Source organism: Aotus nancymaae, unplaced genomic scaffold (assembly GCF_030222135.1).
Source record: "Aotus nancymaae isolate 86718 unplaced genomic scaffold, 86718_ANA_hifiasm-v0.15.2.pri h1tg000016l, whole genome shotgun sequence".
NCBI classification, from domain to species: Eukaryota; Metazoa; Chordata; class Mammalia; order Primates; family Aotidae; genus Aotus; species Aotus nancymaae.
In genome coordinates this window covers 11909206-11935364 of record NW_026988428.1, presented here as the reverse complement: position 1 = coordinate 11935364, position 26159 = coordinate 11909206, and the positions used below count along the sequence as shown (strand labels likewise).

Sequence of the window (26159 nt, the reverse complement as noted above, 5' to 3'; positions counted from 1 at the left end):
TCAATAGCTGTGGAAGAATAAGACACAGATTTTAGTATGAAATGATTTAACGTGTGCATTCTCAAAGTTTTGTTTTCCATATTCCGTCCTTATATTGTCAAAATTTGTTTGAAAAGTACATTAAAATAAAACACCAAATAAAGTTACAGTAATACTATTAATTTAACTTTTCATTTCTAACTGTCCTACATTTGACGTCATTATAGTAAATTTTTGTCAGACAAATGCACAGAAAATAAAATAAGTGCACTATTTTATGTTGCTTGTTCATACAAAGAAGTGAATTCATTGGACAATATTCCAGATAATCAGAAACTAAAATATTGGGGGGGAAACCCAACTACTTATAGAATTGTATATTTTCTCTCTCACTTATTATTTTTTCCTTTTGTTTTCAAATAACTGTTGTCTTCTCAATGAATCTCATATTTTACTCCTGCTTTGGACATTAGACGCATTCCAACACAATTCTGTACTTAGATAATCATTAACAAATGTTACCCCAGCCTGACCTGTCTGGCCAGAAAGCCACCAAGAGATAAATGTTTTATGAGGCTTCGCCTTTAAAAGAGACTACATCCACCCTCAGGCACCTATACCTCTGGAACCTTTCTTTTTGTACAAACCTTTGTCTCTCTTTGCATTTCAAAATGAAACAATTTATGTTGACTTAAAGGTTTTATAAACATTGGTACAACAATGGGCTTGATATAGTGATTCTCTTTTGCCCACCAAGTATACCCTAACCCTAAATCTAAAATGAGGATTTGAAATGTCTCTCAACACAGCGTGAAGGTGGAAAAGAACATGTACTAGGGATTCGTCTTACTCCCACAAATTCCCTGGCCATGTTTTGTGAACCTCAGTTATGCCAGAACTGGTCTCTTTCACTACACTGAGCTCCTAAAGCACACAGGTCATGCCTTTTTTATTTTCTTCAGAGTGTGTCTGCTTTGCACAAATTAGATGCTCAACACAGCTTGGCTCTGACTGTCACTGCTGGTGAGTTTTCCTCTTGGCCTTGGTTATTTGTCAGATGATTGCATGGTTGTCTAACTGATTTCCTGGTTTCTAGGCTTTTTCTTTTCCAATTTAGCTCACATAGCGCTACTAAATAAGATGAATGCATTAATTCTGTTATTGGGCTGCTCAGCAGTCCCTCCACTCTTGTTGGAATTTTAACTGATTTTTCACATTCCTTCTTAGATTTTTATGTACTGTTTAAAATTTTTACTATGAATATGTAGTTTTACTTAGACATAAGAAAAAAAGCTGTTTTTATTCTGAAAAGATATTCAGGTATTCAAAGGAACAAACACCTAGTCTAATAAAATAATTCTAAATATAACAGCATCTTGGGTTTCCAAAGGAATATCATCAGTCTCTGCACTTGAATCTGCTGCTGTAAATGACCAGGTATCAGCCATTGTGGGGAGAAGGAGATACCTACACAGATACACATAAATATAAACACATAAACCTAACAGATGGATTTATAGAAATGCACCTATATATCCATAACTAGACAGGAAGGTCTAAGCGATGTGTACCCACAGGCTGACAGTAGTTGTGTTTGTACAATAGGATAATTTGGTGTATTTGCATTTGTATCATTTTCTAAAGTGAGTTCATAGCTTTCATTAGAGTTTCAAACACATAGGTGATTGCCCAAATAGTAACATCTACTTTTCTAGACCTTCTTGTCCAGATAGCTGGTCTTCCACCTTCATCTAGAAAAAAATTAACTGTGTCCTAATCTTTCTGCTACTGCTGATGCTTAATCATTTTCCTTTTAATGTTCTCTTTCCTCTTTTCAACAGAAAGCATTAAAATCTGATCCCTCTTTGAAGACTCAAATCATATGCTGCTCCTTCTGTTTTATGAATTACTGCCAAGTCTCTTCTTCCTCTCAATTCTGATAGCACTAATTATTTAATTTTTTATTGATCATGTAATAATGTTTTGGTTTTATTTTTTATGATAATATGTGGCATTTTTCCCATCTAGATGGCAAGCTCACTATAGGTAGGAATGACCTCTTAATGAAGCCTCTAGCTGTGTTCCTTTCAGCCCAATATTTGAGATATGATCTGATTTCTCTAATCTGGTCAGGGAAAGAAACCTGTGACATCTGGAATATGGAATATTTTAAATGAGATAGGAACACTTTATTCTCAACTTATTGGAAAGAGTAAATGTTAAACTCAGTGTTTATATTATCATTTTCCTCAGAACTCATAAAGCTATGGGAGAAGAGTATGTCTTTCATATCTGAGGACTTCACAGAAATATGCATATTTAAGACTCGAGGTATGCAGACGTGCCAATAAAGTTTTAAGATAGATCACCTGAAAGACCATTTTTAAGGGTATCTTTAAGTGATTCAAGATAACAAAAAATTCTAAAGAGCAGGAATTTCAAATTCGTCTTGTCTAAATCCAAATGAAAAACAAATTCTCTCTCACATATGGCTGCTGTAATATCATCAGGACATAAAGCTTTAGGTGAGTGAACATGTTTTTAGAATCACTATGTAACATATAAGTAAACAAAACTATTCAATTTGTTCATGAGTCCTTCTAATTCTAAAATATAGCCTAACCTACAATTTCCACTTTACCACTGGGACCTCGTCAAATGTAGTAGTTAAGAACATAAGCTTTGGTTTCAGGTAAATCTAGGTTGGAATTTTATGGGACAAATAGATTAATCTCTCAAAACTTTACTTTTCTCATTTATAATATAGGCTTAAAATATTGCCTTATAGAATAATTAGAAAGATTAGGAAATATAATATATTTGTAAAGCTCTTGACTCTGCCAGGAAGTGACAATGCAATGAATGCCATCTATTCTTATTAATATTACTAATCTTTTTTAAGTCTAATCACCTCCCTCTGTGCTGCATATACTTGTTAAGTATGATGCATTCTGCCCTCTAAGTATGACCACTGTGCCTCTCCAGCCTCTCACCCCTTTCACTGCTTAGTTTTCTGCATCTTCACCTTAAAATAATACCCATCGTTTCCCAAGCTCATCAGGCTGTTTCAAGCCTTCTATAGTATGTCATACTCTGTCTCCTCTTAACAGAACACCCCTTCCCTTTGATAGTCTTACTCTTCCCTTTAAGGGATTCCTTTCTGAAGAATTCCTACCTTCACAATGAACCCCTAAAGATACTTGAGCTTATTCATTCTTCTTTATGTTTCTGGTGCCTTACACAGTGCCTGGCACAAGTAGATTTTAAATAAATGTTGATTAAATTTTCAACTGAAAACAGTGTCATTGTCCAAGGCACTATATGAGTTCAGAATCCTAAATTCCTCAGTATCTCCCAGCATTTGAAACAACATGAGACTAAAATCTAGATAAAAGTAAGAGCTTTTGAGTCAAATACATTAGTGCATATTCTTTGCTTCCTATATAATTTGAGGCAAGTCATTTAAACCATCTTTCTGAATCTACAAACTGGGGTTATTTAAAGTTGTCTAATAGGATTGATGAAAGGGAGTAAAAGAAACCGTGTAAATATTTAACACAGAGCTTGGAACATTCTAGATATTTAATGTAATGCTGTATTGCGCTGCTGCTGTTATTGTCATTGTCATTTCAGTGAAATACTTCTTACCATTATGCTCATCAATATTTTTACTATCAAAACTTCTCACCATCAGGAGTCAGGAAACCTATTGTAAAACGACCTGAAATGGAAAATGTTAAAGCATGGAGTCTGCCTTTCCCTCTGCATGGGGATTTAAGACACATGGAAAGATGCTAAATGGAAGGCACAAAGAAATTGAGGAGTAGAGAGGAGGTATGCCTTGGTGACTGAGAACAGTTAATAAGAGCAGAAAGTTGGAAAATGAAAGGCACAGTGTAGAATCAGTTAATTGTCTCTTGATGAGAGTGATTTTTACTTGGAAGCAACTAATGAGTGTGCAATACAGTCCAAAAGATTAGATTGGAGTAAGATCTCAGAAGGTCCTGTACAGCAGATTAAAATAATTAGAATCCACTGACATAATGAACCATCATTCAGACAAATGATTTTATTAGTTTCCTATTTCTGCACAGTAACAGAAATAACTTAGTAGTTTAAAACAATACCCATTTATTATCACACAATTTTGTAAGACAGAATTCAGCACAGGATGACTGGATTCTCTGCTCAAGGTCGTACAAGGAGGAAGTCAAGGTCAGCTTGACCTTTATCTGTCAGTTGGTTTGGACTTTTGTCTGGAGGCTTGGGCAAAGAATCTGCTTCCAATTTCGTTTAGGATGTTGGCAGACTTCAAGTTCTTGCAGCTGTACAACTAAGGTCCTGTTTCCTTCCTGGCTGTCTGCTGGGGTTTACCTTCTTCTCCTAGAAGCCACCCACATTCCCTCTCTTACGGCTCCCTCCAACTTCCAGGGCAACAATAGAGCAACGGGTTCTTTATGTGCTTCCAATTTTTTTGACTTCATATTCTACTACCAGCCTGAGAAAACTGTGCTCTAAAGGGCTCATGTAATTAGATTATCCCATTTAGATAATCTTTACTAATTACACCTGCCAAATCCCTTTTGCCACATAAGGTAACATAATCACAGGAGTAACAATAGGAGGCTAAGGGCGTGGAAGTTATCTGGAATTCTGCTTAGCAGCCTCGTGAAGTGGTTCACACCTATTACCCCAGGACTTTGGACGGCCAAGGTGGGAAGATCACTTGAGCCCAGAAGTTTAAGACCAGCCTGGACAACAAAGAGAGAACATGTCTCTCCAAAAAATATTTTTTTCTAAATTAGCTGGGCATGGTGGACACACCTGTAGTCCCGGCTACTCAGGGGGCTGAGGTGGGAGGTTTGATTGAGCCGAACAGTTAGAGGCTGAAGTGAGCTGTAATCATGCCATTGCAGTGCAGCCTGAGCAACAGAGCAAGATCTTACCTCTAAAATATATATATATATATTTTATATATTTATTTATTTTGTGGTAAGCTATATATATATAGCTATATATATATATATATATCTCATTGTGGTAAGCTAAGCAGAAGGCTATATAGTCTTCTACAATGATCCTTGTAATGAGGTACAGGATTGTAAAAGAAAGATCCTAAATGCTTGAGGACCACTCAGGAGCTATTTTAGCAATTTAAGCTGAACTGTTAAAAAGTTCTAGTTAGTTAGTAATCACAGTTTGCTATGCACTATTCCTTATTTATGATTTTAACTCATGGAATCTTCACAGTGGCCTTATGGCATAGGTGCTATTATTTTTCTTATTTAACAGTTGAAGACATTGAGGCTTAATGAGGTTAGGAAATGTGCTCAACTTCATACAACTTATATTTTGTAGATCTAGGAATTAGACCCAGAAAGACTGACTCCAGAGCCCAGGATCTCAACTATCATGCCATCTAGCCTCCCTTTGTTGCAGGCTGAAGACCTATGGCAAGCATGAAGACAAAATGATTGGCACCTTGGTTCTGTTTGAATCATCCTCATATTACAGATCTCCACTCTGGTTTACTTTGGGTATTAAACACACACCATATATTGTCTTTTGCTGGATAATTTTGATGAAACATAACTCATTCAATTTTCATAGCACTAGAATTATCCCAGTATTAGAAATAAGAAAACAGAGTTTGGTTACATGTCTCGTATCTTGTTTCAGATCTCAGAGCGATGGGATAGCAGGTGTAGACTTTGAACTCCAGTTTGCGTAACTTTAAAGCCTTTTTATTACACTGTATGATTAACCTCAGGACGTTAGGCACAGCATGTTCAAAGCTCTGAGAAGCAGAAATATGTACTAGCGATAAGCATGGAAGCTGATACCACATTAATACTACCTGTATTAATACTACCTGTATTATTACTACCTGTATTTGAAGTCCAGTTCTTCTTACTTGTCTGTTCTTACTTGACCTCAGTTTCCTAATTTTTTTTTTTTTAAGAGTATTAATTTTTTTTTTTAATTGCATTTTAGGTTTTGGGGTACATGTGAAAAACATGCAAGGTTGTTGCATAGGTGCATACGTGGCAGTGTGATTTGCTGCCTTCCTCCCCTTCACCCATATCTGACCTGTTTTACAGTGACTCTGTGAAAATTAATGGGTCATTACAGGTAACACTCTCAGAACAGTTCCTGGTACATAGTAAATACTAAAAAATTGTGAACTACTAGAGAGGTCTGGGAGAAATGCATGGTATAGAAAACTATGAATTAGTTTTACCTGTTCTTTGTGTTATTTGTATGATTTAAAGTTGGTGGTACTAGGGAATAGGGATGGTTAAATGATATAGCATAACGATGTTGCTCAGCGGGGCTAGCTAATTAGGCTAGCGGTGAAGAGAAACTTAATTGTGAGTTGAATTTTGAAAACCTGGAGGGCATATAAAAGTAGCAGAAGGTAAGGGGAAAGTGCTGTATGTAGGTCACTTGTGAAAAGGATCATAGAAGGCGGCTTGTGCTCAGGACAAATGAAGTAGACTTTTCTGCTTGGAATGCAGAAGATAGTGAATAGTGTATCATAATTTTTGGCAGATGGTAAAGGCTGAAGCAATGAACACATTAAAGCAACTTATATTTTTGTATTTATTTGTTCATACATCTAATTATTTATTTATTTGATAAGCATTCATAAAGCTCCAAAGTACATGATGTTATTAAAAACACCAAAGTTAATTACACAATTTGCCTTTAAAGAACCTATAAGCTATAGAGGTAACAAAACAAGTAAATAATTATAATTGAAAGTGAAAAGTTGCATGAGTCATGAGTGAGGCAAGGATGAAGTTCTAATGATGTTCACAAGACAAAGAGATTCCTTCAAGCAGAGAGAAACTGGGAAAAGTTTGTGGGGATGATGGTAAATATCAAAAAGGGAAATTGATGGAAAGATGTTTAAAATAGGAATTGAAAGGTGGCATGGGGTTTTGCCTTGGCCCACCAATGTGTGAACAAACATGGACTTTCATTAGAGAAATCATAGTGACAATGGAGGTTAAAAAGCACATAGGTGAGACACTGGGGATAGAATTGATAGAAGCTGACAACTAAATGCATTTTTGGCATAAAAAGGAAAGAGAAGTAAAAATTAATTAGAGTTTTGGCTTCAATGGCTAGGAAGTTGGTAGGATTAGCAGAAACACTGAATACAAGAGTACATTGGTAGGGAAAGAAATAGATTTTTGTTTTGCACAAACTCTATTTTGCTTACCGGGTAGCCCAAATCACCTAGAATGTAAGATAGCCTAGTTGAATTGGTTCTGCTGGCAGAACTTATAGCTACTGCCTGATGTGTGAGGAAAGGAGTCACCTGACCTCCAGATTGGCTCTAGACTAGTGGTTTTCATCTGCGTTCTGTAAGCTCTTCGGTTATGTGGCAGTGCCTCAGAGGCAAGATGGCCATGCAGATAATTAAGGTGAAAAGGGAAAGTATTTATAATTATGCCAGAACAATTGGTGTAAACCACGACTGCTCTGGAGCAAGGGGGCTCCAGGTTTTTCTCTCCAGAGGCCACAGGAGAAGGATAGGGATAACCAGACAGAGGCAGTTATTCTTGCAGGGCTTCAAATCCTTTGCCTCAACCAGAGCAGCTCTTCTTTCATGTTTTGCATGGGTTATGGTTCTGCAAAAACATAATTTGAAAAATGGTTTAGATTACCTTAAGAAACATTGAAAACCATTGGTCCAGGCAATAGTTAAGGTTCTCAAACAAAAAGGTGGAAATGGTGGATGTCTGTTTTTCTGGGGGAGAAAAAAAAAGAGGACTGCTTTTTTTTTTTGTTCCCCTCTAGCTCACAAGGAAAGGAGTGTTAAAATATTATGGTAGCACATGTCCTTTTTAAATTACAATTGTATTTTTAAACAAACCATTTGTTGGTGATGCAACTGTAAAAGACATCTAAAATTATCACGTCTATATTTGATTCATAAAATTGCATGTTATAAACAAACGAATAGATTCTTCCAGACTGTTTAAAATTCACTTGTGAGTTGTGACTTTGTAAGTCAGGTTTCATCCTGGATCACATTTGTTTTTTTAAATAACGCTGTGAAAATGAACAATTTTAACAATAGCAGCAAATGTGGTGTTATAATCAGTTGCTGAAGAGCATAAGGTTTCCTTTTATAGTTCACGAGTGTTTAAAAGGAAAGGTATCCATGTAACATGTGAATGCTAATACAAAGACCTTGAAAAATCCATAATATATAAGAACTAAAAATTCCACAAAAATAAGCAATGAAAAATCATGCTCTAGATAATTATTAAATTGATATTAAAAATTAAATTCCCAGATTTTGTTTTTTCTATATTTAATTTCATTGAAAATCTGAACTTCACACCAGAAAAAAAATGAGCTTTTCACTTAGGTAATTTTTAACAGTTTTTAGATTAATTATATTTGATTGGTGGCATGACAGATGAAGTACTACAAATAATTTTATTAACTACTTTGGAGTTTTAAGTTGTAATTTTGTGTTTATGTTTAAGGAAAGTCAATTTAAAGTTATGGGAATAATATTGTACATATTTCTCCTTCTCCTCTTACTATTTTATCTTTTTTTTATTTTAACATTTACTAAGTTTGTTATGTATTTTTTTCTCAAATATCTCTTTGGTTTTCAAGTTAGGCAAAAAGATAAGTACCATTTCCCCAAATTGAGAGGCTATTTGTGACAGAAATTCCTTTCTAGATCCATCAGGTGAAGAGTCTTTTTCTCACAACTCCAATCCATGAGTCAATAATCTCTAGAAGTGTCCGCATTCGCAATGTTATATTTATTTTTTTATAAGACACTACACTTAGAGGTTTTAGAGTTAAGACACAGCTCCTGCCCCTAGGATGCACACAATTCTGTGGGAAGACAGAGAAGTTGAGAAACAAACAGGCAATTGCATACGATGCTGAGTCACGATAGGTACAAGCACAAGATCCCACAGAACAACAAACAAGGATCTCCTAACTTAGCATTAGGAAATAAAGGAAGACTGGGAAGGGAATGTCTGAGCTGAGTCCTGAAAAACAGTGAAATTCCTACATAAAAATCTATGGAAATAGGGATTCGAGCATTTTAGCAAATTCAACCTCATGTTCATACATTCTCACATCATTGGAAAGGTGGAAGTGGAGAATAGACTTTTTTGAGAAAAAAAAAGTTCTCCTTAAGCAGCTGTCTCCATGCTGGAATCTGCCATACTGAGACAGCTACATTCTGATAGGAAGTAAAGGGAAGGGTAAGGACAATGTTTTAATGGATCACACTTCAAGGAACATGAGATTGAGTAAAATACTCAAGCAGGGTCATGACTTTAAAAGAAGTCAGAGGTCAGGCTGGGTGTGGTGGCTTATACCTATAATCCCAGCACTTTAGAAGGCTGAGGTGGGAAGACTGCTTGAGCCCAGGAGTTGGAGATCAGACTGGGGAACATAGTGAAACCTCATCTCTACAAAAAATAAACAAAATTAGCTAGCCATGTACTTGTGGTCCCATCTACTCAGGAGGCTGAAGTGGGAGGGTTAAACCTGAGAGGTTGAAGCTACAGAGAGCCAAAATCATGCCACTGCACTCCAGCCTGGGCAATGAAGCCCAGGCTGGGCAATAGAGCCCTTGTCTCAAAAAAAAAAATTTCAGAGGACAATATAATGAGATCTAATTTTCAGTACACGAAGGTACAAATGCAAACATTTTTACATGGAACATTTTTTTTTCTTTAAACCAACTGAATTCAAACTCCAAACTCCCAACTTATTAGAATGATTTGAAAAATTATATCTCAGTCATTTTTGAATCTCTTCACTCTGTCCTAAGCAAAGTTCTTAGATCTTACATAGCCCAAGGCTATGGGGAGCTCTTTGGTTACAGGATATTGGGTCCGTACCACCTACCATGAAGAAATCTCTTTTCCAAGTTCATGTTCCACTCAGGTTTGGCAACTGCTGCTTGACATGAACATCTTTGTGTTTGGAGAAGATGAGAACCCTGATGCCTGGAATCCTGTCTCTCTAAATGCACCAAACTCCCTTTGACGTCTTTTCTTCTAGGATGCAGCAAGATTGCAGGGTATAACGCCTACTTCTTGCTAGACTCTCAGACCACTTTCCTTTACCCAGACTTTGAGAATCAATCCCAGAGTCTCAGAGCTCCCCAAATGCTCTTGCCACCTCCTTTTCCCCTGGCATATTTTTTTCTTGAGATCTAGTTTTAAATAAAAGGCAGAAAGACCTGTTAACATTTCACTGCTTCTGTTTGACTCTGATCAAATCTTTGAGGCCATAATTAGAAAGCCTGGCTGCCTGCTAGTAATGAGGGGGAAAGAAATATAGAATCAGAACATGTACAGTTTAACCTTCCTAAAGGCAAATTATTCTGCCTTTAAGAGCATGGTCCATGGGAAGGATAAACCGAAGGAGGTCAGTCCCAGTTAGCAAAGTTGGGAAAGTGCCATGGTGCCCTGGGCCCTTGTGGTCATCTGCACAATTCATGACATCATCTTGCAGTCTTTAGCAAGCCTGGAACAGGTTACCAATACTTGACCTGCTGTTTCTTGAAAACAGTCTGTCTTTCAGGTTTTATACTTTATGTACTTGAAATCCCCAATGTTTTTGTCTCTTTCAAATTGGCAGACTTGGTTTACCACTTTGGAATTATGTTCAAAGTTAGCTCATGTGTTCTCCAGGTGCCCTATATTTCAAAAACAGAGTTGGATTCTCCACATGCCCATGGGTCAGAAGTGTATACTTCGTTTCCCTGCTGCCAAGGATACCTGACTTTTTTCACCAGAATTGTTGTCATTATTGACTCTTGTTATTATTAATAGAATTTTCCACTCTATGGCAATTAAGGTTTTAAGACTTTTTCACTCTATTATCACATCTGATCCTCATGAGAACCCTGAAAACTAGGACAAATGTTATTATCTATGCCCCCTATAACTATTGTCTTGATTAGAGCCCTTAAAAGCAGTAGGCTCACTGAAGACTTGTTGATAGAAATTTAAGTTGCTAAAAACGTATTCCAGATAACTAGAATAAATTGTACCCAAAGCATTTATATCTTATTTTAGCTGAGGACAAATTATTGCACAGTATCTGAGGCATTCACATACTAATCTATCCAGAACATTACAGAAATTGTCACAAGATTTTTGAAGGACATTAGTTATACACTTTACCCTGAATCAGATTACATGCCTTTGATGCCAGTTAAAATCATGGCGTGGTTGTCCTCTGTGTAACAAAAGGATCACTATGAACTTTTTTCTTGTTTCTTTTCTTTCCTACCCTCCCTTTTTACCCTCCCTCCTCCCTCTCTCCCTTCTTTCTTCCTTTCGTCTCTCATTCATTCATTTCTTCATTATTATGCTTTATTCTTTTCCTTTCTTCTTCTTTCTCTTCATTCCTTCTTATCCTTTCCCCTCAAGCACATATGAAAAACATCATTTTCTACTTCCAAAGGTCTAAGAAACCTAAGCAATAATAATCTCTAAAGAACTCATTTGCATTAATTTACTTAATCAAAAAATAAACCTATAGTTATATACTTAGGACTTACTAGGGTAAAAGAATTTTAATTTATTGTTCACCTATTATGTTTCCGACACTGTGCTGAATTTTTAAATTTATTTTATTATTTAAACCTCACAACCACCCTTTGAAATAGATATTATTGTACTCAGTGAAACTAAATATATTTGCTAATTTTATATAACTAGAAATTAACAGAACCAGAATTAAAAATTGGTTTTTGAGGGACTCTAATGTCAATACTTTATCATTCCAGAAGTATATATTAAAAATGGTTAAATTCATATTTGGAGCAGAATGATAGAACATAGAATGTTAGAATAGAAAATGACTTTAGAGGTTTCCTTGAATATAAAATGCTGTGCCTCTAATATTCTCTGCCAAATTATTGCCCACTTTCTACTAAAACAGTCTGGTAAGGTGTTGGATTATTTTCTTTCAGAGTTCTTCCTTGTTTTGAGCCAAATTATGTCTCTCTTTTTTTCTCTGTCCCGTGCTTCGACGCCAGTTTTCTCCTGTGTATAGAGTGATCATATGTCCTAGGTTTCCTGGGACAGTCTTTGTTCATACAGGCTTGTTGCCCCTACAACATTAATATTGTTCCCCTTTAACTCTCAGCAATGCCCTATTTTAGATGACAAATTATATGTCCACCCACCTATGAGGACATATAGATTTAACAGTTTTCCAGATATTTGAGGAAATTCATCACGTCTCTCAACTCCACTGCAGGCTAAGTATTCCCAGTTGATGTTTGCCACAAATTACGAGTTACCCTCAGTCCCCTCACTACGTTGACCATAATTGCATGGACATTTTCTAATTCAGATCTGTTTAACTTAGGCTTCATGAACCCTTGGGGAGTCCATGCAGAGAGTTTGAAATATTATGCAAAATGCTGCATGTAAGAGCGTTATGTTTGTTTCCTGGGGCTGCTATAACAAATTACCACACCAGGTAGATTAAAAACCACAAAAATTTATTCTTTCATAGTGCTGGAGGCCAGGAGTCTGAAATCAAGGTGCCAGAAGGGTTGATTCCTTCTGGAAGCTTTAAAGGAGAGCCAAACCCATGCCTCTCGTAGCTTCTGGTGGCTTTCCGCTGTCCTTCGTGTTTCTTGGCTTGGGGCAGCACACTCTCAATCTCTGCCTCCGTCTTTTCGTGATCTTCTTCTCCGTGTCTCTGTGTCTTCCCCTTTGCTGTCTCTTATGTGGACACTTGTTATTGGATTTAGGGCCCAGCTTAAATCCAGGATAACCTCATCTTAATATCCTTAATTTAATTATATCTGCAAAGATTCTATTTCCAAACAAGGTTATATTCACAGGTACTGGAGATTAGAACTTGGATATACCTTTTTTGGGGGACATAGTTCAGCCCAATATGACATATATGCATTGTTCTGAAAATTGATCCATAGATTTTCTCATACCATAGGCAAAAGTTTAATAATAATTACTAATCCAGATTGTCACTAACCTGAATACAGTATTCTAGGAATCCTTAAGAATAGTTGCTACTGAAGTTATGTTGCTTGGCACATAGTAGACAATAAATATTTCTTTCACAAGTGATTGAATCGAATGATTTAATCAATTTAGAAGGTAATCACTTCTTCCTAAAAATTTCTTATGGCAGACAATGGTTATTTTATATTCATTTTTGAAGGGTGAATACTAATGATAATTCAAATTGAGTTGATTTATGATTATAGCTACCTGAAGTCACCCACAGTTCAGGCAGTCAGCATAAGAGGAGAATCCTCTTGGAAATGAGACTTTTTACTTTCCTTCTCTTATGTGGTTCAGGTGGAAATTGATGACGATTAGGTTTCTTTCCCTTTCTCTATTTTTTTTTTTTTTTTGAGATGAAATCTCACTCTGTCGCCCAGGCTGGAGTGCAGTGGCACGATCTTGGCTCACTGCAACCTCCGCCTCCCAGGTTCAGGCAATTCTCCTGCCTCAGCCTCCTGAGTAGCTGGGATTACAGGCGTGTGCCACCACGCCCAGCTAATTTTTGTATTTTTAGTAGAGACGGGGTTTCACCATATTGGTCAGGCTGGTCTCGAACTCCTGACCTCGTGATCCACCCGCCTCAGCCTCCCAAAGTGCTGGGATTACAGGCATGAGCCACCATGCCCAGCCGAGGATTAGGTTTCTATCCACAAAACACATCAGGTCTGCTTAAAATGCCAGATTACTGTGAGAAGGAGGCATCTGTCTCTCTCTTTTTTTTGCATTGGTCTCTGGTGTCTCTGGGTTTAGACCAGGGATGTTTTGGGCTCTTGCATTATTCTTCTTTCTTCCTATGAGAAAAATAACTTAGTGCAGTTGTCTCCACTTTATGGCAAAAACCTAACTGAGTAAGGCAGCACACCTTTTGAGAGAGTTTTGATAAAGTCATTCAATTGACAGTTACACCCCAATTAACTCTATGCTATATGAGACATCTTCTTTTACATTAGATGTCCAATTGTGTGCTTCCAATGTTCAAGATTCTTCTCTTCCAATTGGACTGAATAGGGGCCTGATTTTAGTAATTTAATTCTATTGGATTTGTCTTCTGACACTTAGTAGTTTATGCCTTCAGGAAAATCAGATTCTAGAAAATAATTTTAGTTTTTTGTTTTCCCCCACAGCTGAAAATCAAGAAAAGTAGAAATAAGAGGGTGTCAGCCATTATAATTTCAGTTATAATTGAGGGATTCTTGCTGACTTCCTAGTAATATGTAGATAGAATTCTTGTCTTTTTTTCCCCATATCACCTTTTTTATTTTCTGCATAGCACTCTTTTCTAGCTTTTCTAGGGGCACAGTGCAAGCTGTTTGGTGAATCTGCCATTCTGGGGGCTGGAGAATGGTGGCCCTCTTCCACTAGGCAGTGCCCCAGTGGGGACTCCATGTGGGGTTTCCCACCTCACATTTCCCATTTGCACATCCCTAGCAGAGATTCTTCATGAGGACTTTGGCCTCATGAAGTGGAAATCCAGGCATTTTCATACATCCTCTGAAATCTAGGTGGAAGTTCCCACCTAGAACTGAGGTTGTTCCAACCTCAGTTCTTGACTTTTTGTGCACCCACAGGCCTAGCACCATATGGAAGCTGCCAAGGCTTGAGGCTTGCACCCTCTGAAGCAACAATCGGGCTATACCTTGGCCCTTTTTAGCCCCGGCTGGGACTGGAGTAGCTGGGACACAGAGCACTAAGTCCTGAGGCTGCATAGTGCAGGGGGACCCGGGGCCTGGCCAACAAAAGCACTTTTCCCTCTTAGGCCTCTGGGCCTGTGATGGGAGCAGCTGCCACCAAGACCTCTGACATGCCCTGGAGATATTTTACCCATTATTTTGGCAATTAACATTTGGCTTCTCATTATTTATGCAAATTTCTGCAGCAGGCTTGAATTTCTCTCCAGAAAATGGTTTGTTGTTTGTTGTTGTTGTTGTTGTTTTCATTTCTAACACCTCATTAGGCTGCAAATTTTCCAAACTTTTAGGCTCTACTTCCCTTTTAAATGAAAGTTCCCATTTCAGATAATCTCTCTCAAGTTCAAAGTTCCACAGATCTCTAGGGTAGGCACAAAATGCTGCCAGTTTCTTTGCTAAAACATAGCAAGAGTGACCTTTGCTCTAGTTCCCAAGAAGTTCCTCGTCTCCATCTGAGACCACCTTAGCCCAGACATCATTGTCCACATCATTATCAGCATTTTGGTCAAAACCACCCAATAAGTCTCTAAGAAGTTCCAGACATTTCCACATCTTCCTGTCTTCTTCTGAGCCCTCCAAATTGTTCCAACCTCTGCCTATTACCAAGTTCCAAAGTTGCTTCCACATTATCAGGCAACTTTATAGCAGTGCCCCGCTCCCAGTACCAATGTACTGTATTAGTCCATTCTCACACTGCTATTAAGAAATACATGGGACTGGGTAATTTATAAAGGAAAGAGATTTAATTGGCTTACAGCTCCACATGGCTAGGGAGGCCTCAGGAAACTTACAATTATGGCAGAAGGGGAAGCAGGCACCTTCGTCACAAGGCGGCAGAAGAGAGTGTGAGCGAGAACAGGAAAATGCCACACTTTAAAACCATCAGCTCTTGTGATAACTCATTCATTATAATGAGAATAGCATGGGGGAGACTGACCCCATGGCCCAATCACCTCCCCCACTACCCTTTCTCTCCCTTGTCACATGGGAATTATGGGGATTACAATTCAAGATGAAATATGAGTGGAGATACAGAGCCAAACCATATTAACCACAGAGTGTGGGGGGAAAATTATGTGGAGGGAGAGAGGTCAGTGGGACCCAGATTATAAAGGACCATGTAAATTGTATGCTAAAGATTTGGGAGAAGCAGGAAGTAAAAGCAGCAGCAGATCTGTGCTTTACACAAATTATTCTAGCTGCTGCTGTATAGAAGTCAAATCAAAGTGCTGGGGAAAAGATGAGAAGCACAGAGACTAGTTAAGAGACAAGTTGTATTTCTGTTGGAGGAAAAGCACCACTGAAGGGGAAGGAGGAGGCTTTATTGAGCAGGATTCATCTCCTCACACCTCAGGAGCAAGATCTAGTAAAGCAATACCCAAACAGCATGCACTGACCACATGGCAAAAATATTTTTTCATCTTGGTAGGCAATGACTGAAAATAAGAACCAAGTTCCGGCCCTATATGACCTTGGTATGTGCCCAGGGGCACTGCTTTGCACACCTCTGAGCTTTAGCTTCTCTTTCTATTCTGGATGAACCACATCCCTCAAGCTGTGCAACCAGGCAAGGGCCTAAGGGGAAAGACCCAAGATTGCTGTAAAATGATGATGACTTTACAGAAAAAAGGTAGCAACAACATCTAATAGGATGACTGGCAAGCATGGAGAGATGATTTTGCTCTGCATTTCCTTCAGCTTTTCGTTCCCTGTCAGCTGCAGAGGCCTTTCCTTGCTGCCTCATAAAGCTCCCTTTAAAGCTGGACACGAGAATCATTTTAACAAGAAACAGATGGTGGCCAGGCCAGACAACTTCATCCACCACAGTAAAGTCATGACCTCCCTCTTGCCTTCTGGAAGCATCTTTCATTTAGGGTCATCACTCTAATATAAGTCAGTGAGAAATGGTCATCAGCTGGTTCCTAAATGCGAGTTCTGGTGGCTTTGATCACTCCAGGAGGCACTAGGATTGAAGACCAGCTACAGGAAGAAGTTCCAGATACAATCGCTGCTCTGTGAAAGCAGTGTAGACCCAGAGCTAGGATCCAGCTCAGAGTCTACACTCTGAGCCACCATTTACCACCTCAGAAGCTGCAGTTTCAGAAATTAAGATTGGTCCTCCACAGGAAAACAATGAATGCCATTTTCTAGGGAACACTGGAGAAGTTTCTGGAGTTGACCCAATATTTTCAGTCTGTCTTGTGCTCCTGCTCTACTCCATGCTAGAAGATGATGATGGTCAAACTAAGTACAGGTTTTCACATGGGCAGATGGGCAGAGCAGAAAGTACAGTATTATCGGAAGTGAAAGTTGTGCAATGAGCAAGGTGAGGACCTAAAATGTCCTCCACAAGTCTGCCAAGCTCAGCCCAGCTAGTTATTCTTTCTTACTTTTTTTTTTTTTAGATGGAGTCTCTCTCTGTCGCCCAGGCTGGAGTGCTGTGGCATGGTCTCGCCTCACTGCAATCTCTGCTTCCCGAGTTCAAGTGATTCTCCTGTCTTAGCCTCCCGAATAAGTAGGATTATAGGTGCCCGCCATCATACCTGGCTAATTTTTGTATTTTTAATAGAGACAGGGTTTCATCATGTTGGCCAGGCTGGTCTCGAACTCCTGACCTCATGATCTGCCCGCCTCAACCTCCCAAAGTGCTGGGATTACAGGTATGAGCCACCATGCCCGGCCACCAGCAAGTTATTCTTATTTTTATTATTTTTTTTACATTGTGCATTCCTTGTAATTAGCAACTGTGTCTTACTTATTCAGCTTCATCAGTATCCAACAGTTGCATTTTATTGACAGAATGGAAAAATGTGAAAGCCTATCAGGTGAAGTGCAGGAGATGCCCCTTCTTGTCTCAATGGAATTCTCAAATAAGATGGATGTAAAATTCCTTAATGTTTATATCCTCCTGCCAAGGTACCAGTTGTTTGTTTAGATATATGGCTATAATTCAACAATCTTGTGAATTCCATTTAGTCCAAGTATCCGACAGATGAAATAAATATTGTTGTGGACTTGAATGCCAGTGAGGATAGTAGGGTTTTGAGGACTAAACTTTGACCTTTTTTCTCTCTTGCTCAAATTCCTATCTAAGGGGCCTGGGGAGTCATGCCCTACAAACCATAAAATTTCATCAGATGGGTTTTATGTAACCCTATATAATGTGGTTTACATTCCAACCTGATTCTGGCATAACATCACATGAGGGATAAAGAAGGAAATAGAAATATTTTACCCTAACATATTTTGCTTTGCCATATTTTGAAATGGCCCTGCAAAGCCATCTTTTGTAAGGGAAAATTGGCATCTGTAAAGACTCTCTATTAACATAACTAAATCTTCCCCCTTCCAGGCCCTCCCAATCCTGAAGAGCTTAACTGAGAGTCTAGCACATTTTAAAGGTCTGAACAGGAAATATTTGCCATCTATTGTCTCTAAAGGTGTCCACCTATGAGACTTCACCTATGTAATAAGAACCTTAGTCTCCACAACCCTTATCTTAACCCAGACACTCCTTTCTACCAATTCCAGGTTTTTGGATAATAACTTAACTCTTTTGACCAATTGCCAATAGGAAAACCTTTCAATCCACCTGTGACCTGTAAAACCCACCCCACCCATGCTTACCCCCTCCCTACGCCCACTTCAAGTTGTCCCCTTTTTCTGGACTGAACCAACATATACTTCATATATACTGATTGATGCCTTATAGCTTTCCTGAACCATATAAAATCAAGCTGTAATCCAACAGCTTTGAGTGTATGTTCTCAGACCTCTTAAGACTATGCCTTGGGTAATGGTCACTCACATTTAGCTGCAGATAAACCTTTTTAAATATTTTACAGTTTGACTCTATTCATCAACAGTTTTCAAAGCCTTTTCTGGACTCATTTTCAAGTAAGGGGATTATTTACTCAAGGGTCGTTCTTCTAAGTGGAACATTTCTGTTCAAATACATTTTTTCCCCTTAGGTTGGCCCACAGAGTAAAAAGAACTCACATTGCCGTTTTATGATTGCCCACCACTGTCAATATTTAGTGTCTCTCCGACATTAGCACAATCCTAGATGTGACTATTTTTTTTTCTCATTCTGTTCTCTGAAATTAGAGTGTTAAATATAACTGAGTTGTTATAAAAGGTTCTCCAAATTTAAAAAGACTTTTTTATGGCCTGCTAAGATCCTGGATCTCCATTCTTATGCTTTTTGAGAGAAGCTTCTCTCCTTGTTACTTATCAAGAAATTGACATTCTGAAATTATCTTATTTGTCCTTTGTAAGACTCATGTTAAGCCCCAATTTGACAGGGTTTACCAGTGGGAAATAAAAATAAAATTCTAAGCTTCCTAACTGACTGAATGGATACCCTCTTGGCCAAGAGAACCCCAGAGAAATACTGCAAGCTGATTTCAGGGCCATGACTAAATGAGAGATCAGGTAAGCATTGTATCCCTTACCTTACCAACGGTAATTAGGTGCTCTTCCCCCAAGTGCTAAAAAGAAGCCAGCCTCTTCAAAAGACTACAAGCTTATCTTCCCAGGTACAGAACAAAGACAAGATGAGATTAATCTTCCTTCACCCCTTCTCCAAGATGTGTGCTTCCTCTATTCCCTTTTCTTCAAATATTCACCTTATTCTATATAAAATGTAGATTTACTGGGCACTAAGACTAGTGCTACCTTTTCTTCTTTTAATGAATATGTATTAATGTGAAACCTCCTGAAAGCGTCTTTGGAAAAAACAGCCACAGATGCTTCTGAGGCTTGCATTTTTCCCAGCTGTGCTCTCAGGCTGACTCAATAACCATCAATGATTAGAGGCTTATGCCTCAATCACTCATTTTGGTTGTCTCCAGGATGTTAAAAAATAATAGTCCTAACTATTTTAGCAAGTTGATATGGAAAAATGACAGTGTAAAGAAGCTGTTTGGCACTCTAATAAAATTTAAATATTCTTTAATTTTTCTCAGCACTTCTCAGAAACCTAGCTATCATAGATTTCTGCAGTGATTTGTGAAACTGGCTATTGGAGAAATAAGGATTGTCAACTCAGGGAAAGAATTGCCTACTGAATATGTTTGTTCAGGGAGGGTGTAGAAACAGGATTTTTAATAGGTATCTTGGTAGGACTTTCTTCTCCCAGCTTTGTAGATCTATGAAAACAGCCCAGAACCTTAACCCTCCAACAGTGGGACACAAAAGCACCAGATGAAGAGCTTTCCATCAGAAAAGTTCAAAGCCTGTAGCTTGAACATTCATCTCTACAGTCTTTGTTCTTTCCATTTTTTCTTCCCTAAAAATAATTAAAAGCAGTAACATTTCAATGAATATACTCATAGATATTAAAGAAAATAATTTAGTAAATATTTAAATGTACTTTATTCTATAGGTGCATACTATTCTATTGAGTATATAGTAGCTCCCATAATTTTTTTAAACATCCTTGCCTTAGTGAAAATTCATGTGTTTTGCTATTGCAAACAAAAATACTTCAATATCTACATATATGTTCTTACATACTAGCTCTTTTGTGTGATTTTTGAGCCACTTGTAAACTTATTTTAAGTTTTATTAGTTATTGCCTAGATTTTTCATAAAAATTGTACCAACTCCTATCTTTTACAACCTTGCCACATAAGTAACAATTCTGACATATTATCATCGATATAGTTTAAGAGAAATGGAGACTAGATCCAGAAGAACATTTCTCTCATATTAGAGTTTCTAAAGGAGAGACTAGAATAAAGGAGAATAAATAATAAAAGATACAATAAACATATCCTCATGATTTTAGAGTGAAAAAGAGATTGCCTAAAAGTAAGGAGAATCACCCCACATCTGACTTCTTGGCTGTGATGTAGGTTGCTAGAAAACAAAGTCTCCAAGGTGCTAAAGAAAAACTATTTAGATCTTAAGAGTTCTATGCTCAGCCAAACTATCATTCCAATCTAAGAACAAAATGCTCACATTTCTGTGGCTGGGTCAGTGTCTGCCCTACTATCATTGTGAGGTGGAAAACAGAGAAGACAGAGGTAGGAAAGAATACCAATAAGTTCAGAACTGAGTGTTTGCTGTTCCCCTTTACCTCTTATACCCTAAGAAGTAGATGATTATATTGAAGAAGAAGAATGAGGAATAAGCATTCCCCTAGGCATTAATACTGGATAACCTTCTAAAGGGAAAGGTAACTTAGTAGAAGGATGGCAAGACAGGAAGCTGAGGCTATATTTTAATATGTATGCGTATGTGTATCCCAGAGACTATCTCCTGTTAGGCATGTAGGAAATAGGGTATAGGTTTTCACCTTCTTATGAGATATATTTTATCTGCTGTAACAGTTATTTATTGCTGTGTAACAAATTACTCCAAAACTTAGTGTCTTAAAACAACAACCTTTCACTATCTCACTGTTTCTGTGGATCATAAATTTGGGTGTGGCTTTGCTGAGTGCTCTTACTTAAGGCCGCTCATAGGGATGTAATCAATGTGTCAGCAAGAGCTGTGGGCTTATCAGAAGGCTCAGCTAGGCGATGGTGTGCTTCTCAACTCTCTCACGTGTTTGTTGGCAGAATTTAGTTTCTCACAGGCTGTTGGCCAGAGGCCTCCCTCTCAGTCCCTTGCCATGTGGCCTGTCCATAAGGAAGCTCAGCATTTGACAAATGACTTCCATCAGATTGAGCAAGTGAGAGAGCAACAAAGGACAGAACTTAGAGTTTTTTTATAATCTAATTCTGAGAATATCCCATGCTATATTCTCACTAGAAGCAAGTTGCTAAGTCCAGCCCACACTCAAGGAGAGGAGATTACACAAATGTGAGAATACTGGAGGCAGATGTCAATCACTGGCAACCATCTTACCATCTGCCTACCACACTTGCTACTGTAAGCTTCTATTCCTAGGGAAACATAAGCATCTAGAGAAAGTAAGAAGAATCTGAGGAGTTCAACAGAAGAGAAAACCAACAAACCAAAGAGCTTATATCAGAAGGAAAACAATAGGTTAGAGAGAACGGGGATTTAAAATAAGCTTAGTATCTTTAAACAACTAAGAACAGACATTGGTAAATATAAAGCAGGAAACGAACATTTATAAAAATGACCAATTGCTTTTGAAAAATGTGAGAGCTGAAAGAATCCCACATGTGGGATTTATATCAAAACGAATACAACTGAAAATGAAGGTATAGGCTGCAAGAATTGATGGACATAACTAACAAAATGACAGAAATGGAAAATATAAGAGAATACTTGAGAGATTAAGAAAGTATTCATACTTGATTAACAGGAATCACAGAAGAAAAAATGTATAAATAGAAGAGAATAAGTATTTGAAGAAACAATAAGTAAGAATTTCCCTGAATTGTTTCTGAAAGTGTAACCCAAATGCTTCCTCAGTCCTCCTACTGAGTCCATAAAACATTTAGAATTCTGTAATTAACTGAAACTACCTAAAGTGAATTTTGTTTTCAGTAAACAAATCCTGGGTAACATTATGATAATTACTAATAGAATACAAGAGAATAAACAACTTCAAGATTTACATAAGAAGAGTTAATCTATCCAATGGAAGGCAGAAAAGGAGAAAAGGATTAAAAATAGAAAACACAAAATAAGATAGAAATGTAACACTCTTGAAATAACAGTAAATATGATGAGTATAAACTTGTGTTATTATGAAGAGCTGTGTAGTAATATTAAATGAAAAGAATTGTACATACACCTTGTCACTAGCAGTCCTACTTCTTGGGATATATCCCAAAGAAAGTTTCACACTGAGTGACAGAGAAGCATGTGTAAAGATGATTTACAATTATGTGGTGACTATAATTTTAGCACAGTGAATTAGATTTTTGGAACCAAAGAACTAGATTTTTCAAGAGCAACACGGAGAGTAGAATTTTTTTTTAGGGTTTCTGGAAAATTTTATTCATACTTCTGTAAAAACTGCAACCAGGACTACCTCTGGTTAATCACATCAGTTTGGATGGGTTACCCTTGCAACATTAAAGGCCACAAATTAGAAAGCAATACATAGCCGTGGCAAAGGGTGGACTTTAATGTTTATTTACAGGATGCTGCAAGATATGAAATTCCACAGAGAAATAAGAAACTGGGCCGGGCACAGTGGCTCACACCTGTAATCCCAGCACTTTGGGAGGCCAAGGCAGGCGGATCACAAGATCAGGAGTTCGAGACCAGCCTGGCCAAAATAGTGAAACCCCATCTCTACTAAAAATACGAAAAAAAAAAAAAAAATTAGCCTGGCCTGGTGGTGGGCACCTATAATCCCAGCTGCTTGGGAGGCTGAGGCAGGAGAATTGCTTGAACCCGGGAGGCAGAGGTTGCAGTGAGCTGAGATTACGCCATTGCACTCCAGCCTGGCAACAGTGTGAGACTCTGTCTCAAAAAAAAAAAAGAAAAGAAAAGAAATAGGAAACCTAGTCAGAGGACGAGCTTCATATAGTATGTTCATTTGGAACTGTTCAAGTATAGTTTCAGTGTAAAAAGTGCTACAATAACAAACCACATTTAAAAAGAGTTTTTAGTAGAGAAACAGTAAGACAAAATACCAAACATAGCACACAACAAATGCCTCAGCTACATGATCTAAAAGTTCCAGGAGTCCTATCCTGAAATTGGAAGGTATAGCCTTCAGAAGTAGTTTCTGGCACAACATTTTGATCTTCCTCTTCCTCTACAGAGAAGTACTTCTGAATTAAGCTTAACGAAGCCTTATACACAGATTCATTTTCATGGTTTTGTGGAGCTTCAATTTTGTCTAAGACTCCACATTCTTCGATCATTATACTAAGTTTCTCAGTTTCACCTAGTTTCTCAGCAGCCTGAAAGATATTTGAAATGGCATCCAGGATAACCAGAATAATCTTGGTATTTTTTGCAGTAAAAAGGTTCATCAACAGTAGAATTTTTTAAAAGTAAATCTATAGAGTAATAGCTACACTGATGCAAATTAAAAAGAACTCATGGATAAAAGTAAACATATACAACTACATTATATAGCAGTCAGAAATTATAAACTAGCAATACCTGAAGTAGCATGTTGTCATGGTTAGCTGTTGCCGAGTAGCAAACTACTCCCCAAACATCATGACTTAAAACAAAAACCATTTATTATCTCACAGTTTTGTGTGCCAGGGATTTGGGCCAGGCCTGCCTGGATGATGCCTTTATTCAATATAGCATTAAATGGGGTCACTACCTTGTATTTAGTAGCAGAAAGTTTGGTCTGCAGCACACAAGACAGCTTCACTCACATGCCTGGTACCTTGGCAGAGAAGGCTACAAGATTAGATCCAACTGAGGTTGTCAACTAGAATGCCTACATGTGGCTACCCCAGCATTGCCATTTTAGGGTAGGTAAACTTCTTACATGCATGGTATTTCAGGACTTCCAGAGAGGACAATCTAAAACAGTAGAATATGCCAGTTTCTTAAGTCCTGGGATCTGAAGCAAGCATGGTGTCAATTCTGCCATATTCTATTACCCAAAGCTCTCACAGAGCCCACTCAGAACTGAGGTAAAGAACTTGCATCTACTTCTTTGTGGGAGGAGTGTCCATGAATTTGTGGCCACTTTTGATCTGCCACACATGAGTTAAGACACACAGTGCTGATTAAGGAAGAAAGAGAGAAGGTCTATAGTACAAAAATTTCCACAGTCTGTATATTTTTCAATAGTACATATATGTCCAAGGCCACATATTAAACACAATAGGATGGAAGCCTATAAATATAAAGGAAATATATTGAGGTTTGAGGACACAGAGGAAAATAAAATAATATAAAGCTAGAAGGGCCTTGTATATACCAGTTATAGCTTTGGATTTCAGAGCATTCATGTAGAGGGGAAGAAAAATACAAGAAAAAAAAGGTATAATAATTACTTTCTTAAATCAGAGGGCTATAACTTTGGACTGTGCCACCTTATCACTCATTAATTTAATTTCATTTATAATTATCTTCTTTCATAAATCTATTTATATACTTAAATTTGTTGTTACAAGATTTTTTCTTAGTATATTTGAAGATAACGAGATCTCTCTTATCATACTCATTTTTCCTCTTGAATATTTGAATCACTTAGAAGACAGAGAAAGTGTGGGGGATGTATGTGTGCACGAATATACGCATAGTGTGTGTAAGAGCTGGGGCAGTATTTATTATTTCATCCTCCTTAATTGTAGACTTGGCATAAAAATCTGCCAACGCTTCTTCAGGGTGAGGCTCTACTAGCTGTTGAAAGACAAGAAAATCCTCCTATTTCTAATTTGATTTTCACATAATATTTTGGCATTTGGCTACTAAATTCAACTCTTCTCACTTCCCTAGCTCCAAAGAGGTAACTCTTGTATTTCAAAAATAAATTTTAAGGCTCCAAATGTTAAATGTGAACAAGTTTATCAAACAAGAAACATTAATTTCTATTGTTTGGATGTTGTTCATATCTAAGAAAAAATCATAACTATATAGACAGTCTTTAAGTATTTTAAATTTAAAAATGAACAACACAGTAAGTGAATATCTGAGTAGAATTTGTTCATCAATAATTTATCAGATATTTCCGGCTCAGTCCCTTAAGCACTTGAAAATAAGGGAAATGAGATTGCTCAGAGTCAAGCAGTTAGAAACATATCAGGGGAATATGAAAAGACACTGCAGAGAAGAAAAAATGACTTACACATCTGCTAAATTTGACAAGTATTAGACTAAAGACATTAATGTAGTAAAAAGACATGTCAGCTGAGAGTTGGTCAGCTGCAAAAGCATAGAAAAAGGAGATTCTCAAAGACACATTAGCACATAATAAAAGAGAAACATCAGAAAGTAATAATAAATAGGATGTATTTAACACATGTATATTTGACTACTGAAATCTATGACATATAGTTTAAAAATCTTAATCTAGGCCAGGCGCATTGGCTCATGCCTGTAATCCCAGCACTTTGGGAAGCCTACATGGATGGATCCTGAGGTCAAGAGATTGAGACCATCCTGGCCAACATAGTGAAACCCTATCTCTACTAAAAATACAAAAATTAGTTGGGTGTGATGGCACATGCCTGTAATCCCAGCTACTCAGGAGGCTGAGGCAGGAGAATCACTTGAACCTGGGAGGCCGAGATTACAGTGAGCCAAGATCACACCACTGCACTCTAGTTTGGTGGACAGAATAAGACTCTGTCTCAAAAAAATAAAAGTTATGTTTTAAAACAAACGTCATGAAATCATGGGTGTTTAGGGTTGGGAAGAACCTCAAGGTAATCTGGTCTACTTTCTCCTTCATCCATCCTAATAATTTCTTTTTGGAAGTATCCAAATTATCTATGGGCACCTTCAATTTTTGCTTCATAAGCTATCCATTCCCCTCGGTATCCAAGGTACCAATGTACCATTGATTCTGTTAGTTACTTCTGGCCCA

The 26159-nt window shown here is 37.7% G+C and overlaps 1 long non-coding RNA gene across 4 annotated transcripts in view; it reads right to left on the bottom strand.

Annotated features, from left to right (window-relative positions):
• The window catches only part of LOC105728795 (uncharacterized), a 528968-nt gene that overhangs the window by 112772 nt on the left and 390037 nt on the right, over positions 1-26159 (bottom strand). For 3 of the 4 annotated variants that reach the window (XR_010342957.1, XR_010342956.1, XR_001110134.2), the window contains one exon: positions 6582-7619. The exons of the other annotated variant lie outside the window; for it this stretch is intronic. This is a non-coding gene — a long non-coding RNA (uncharacterized LOC105728795). Of the gene's footprint in view, positions 1-6581; positions 7620-26159 lie in introns of those variants that run through there. 4 annotated transcript variants of the gene reach the window in all.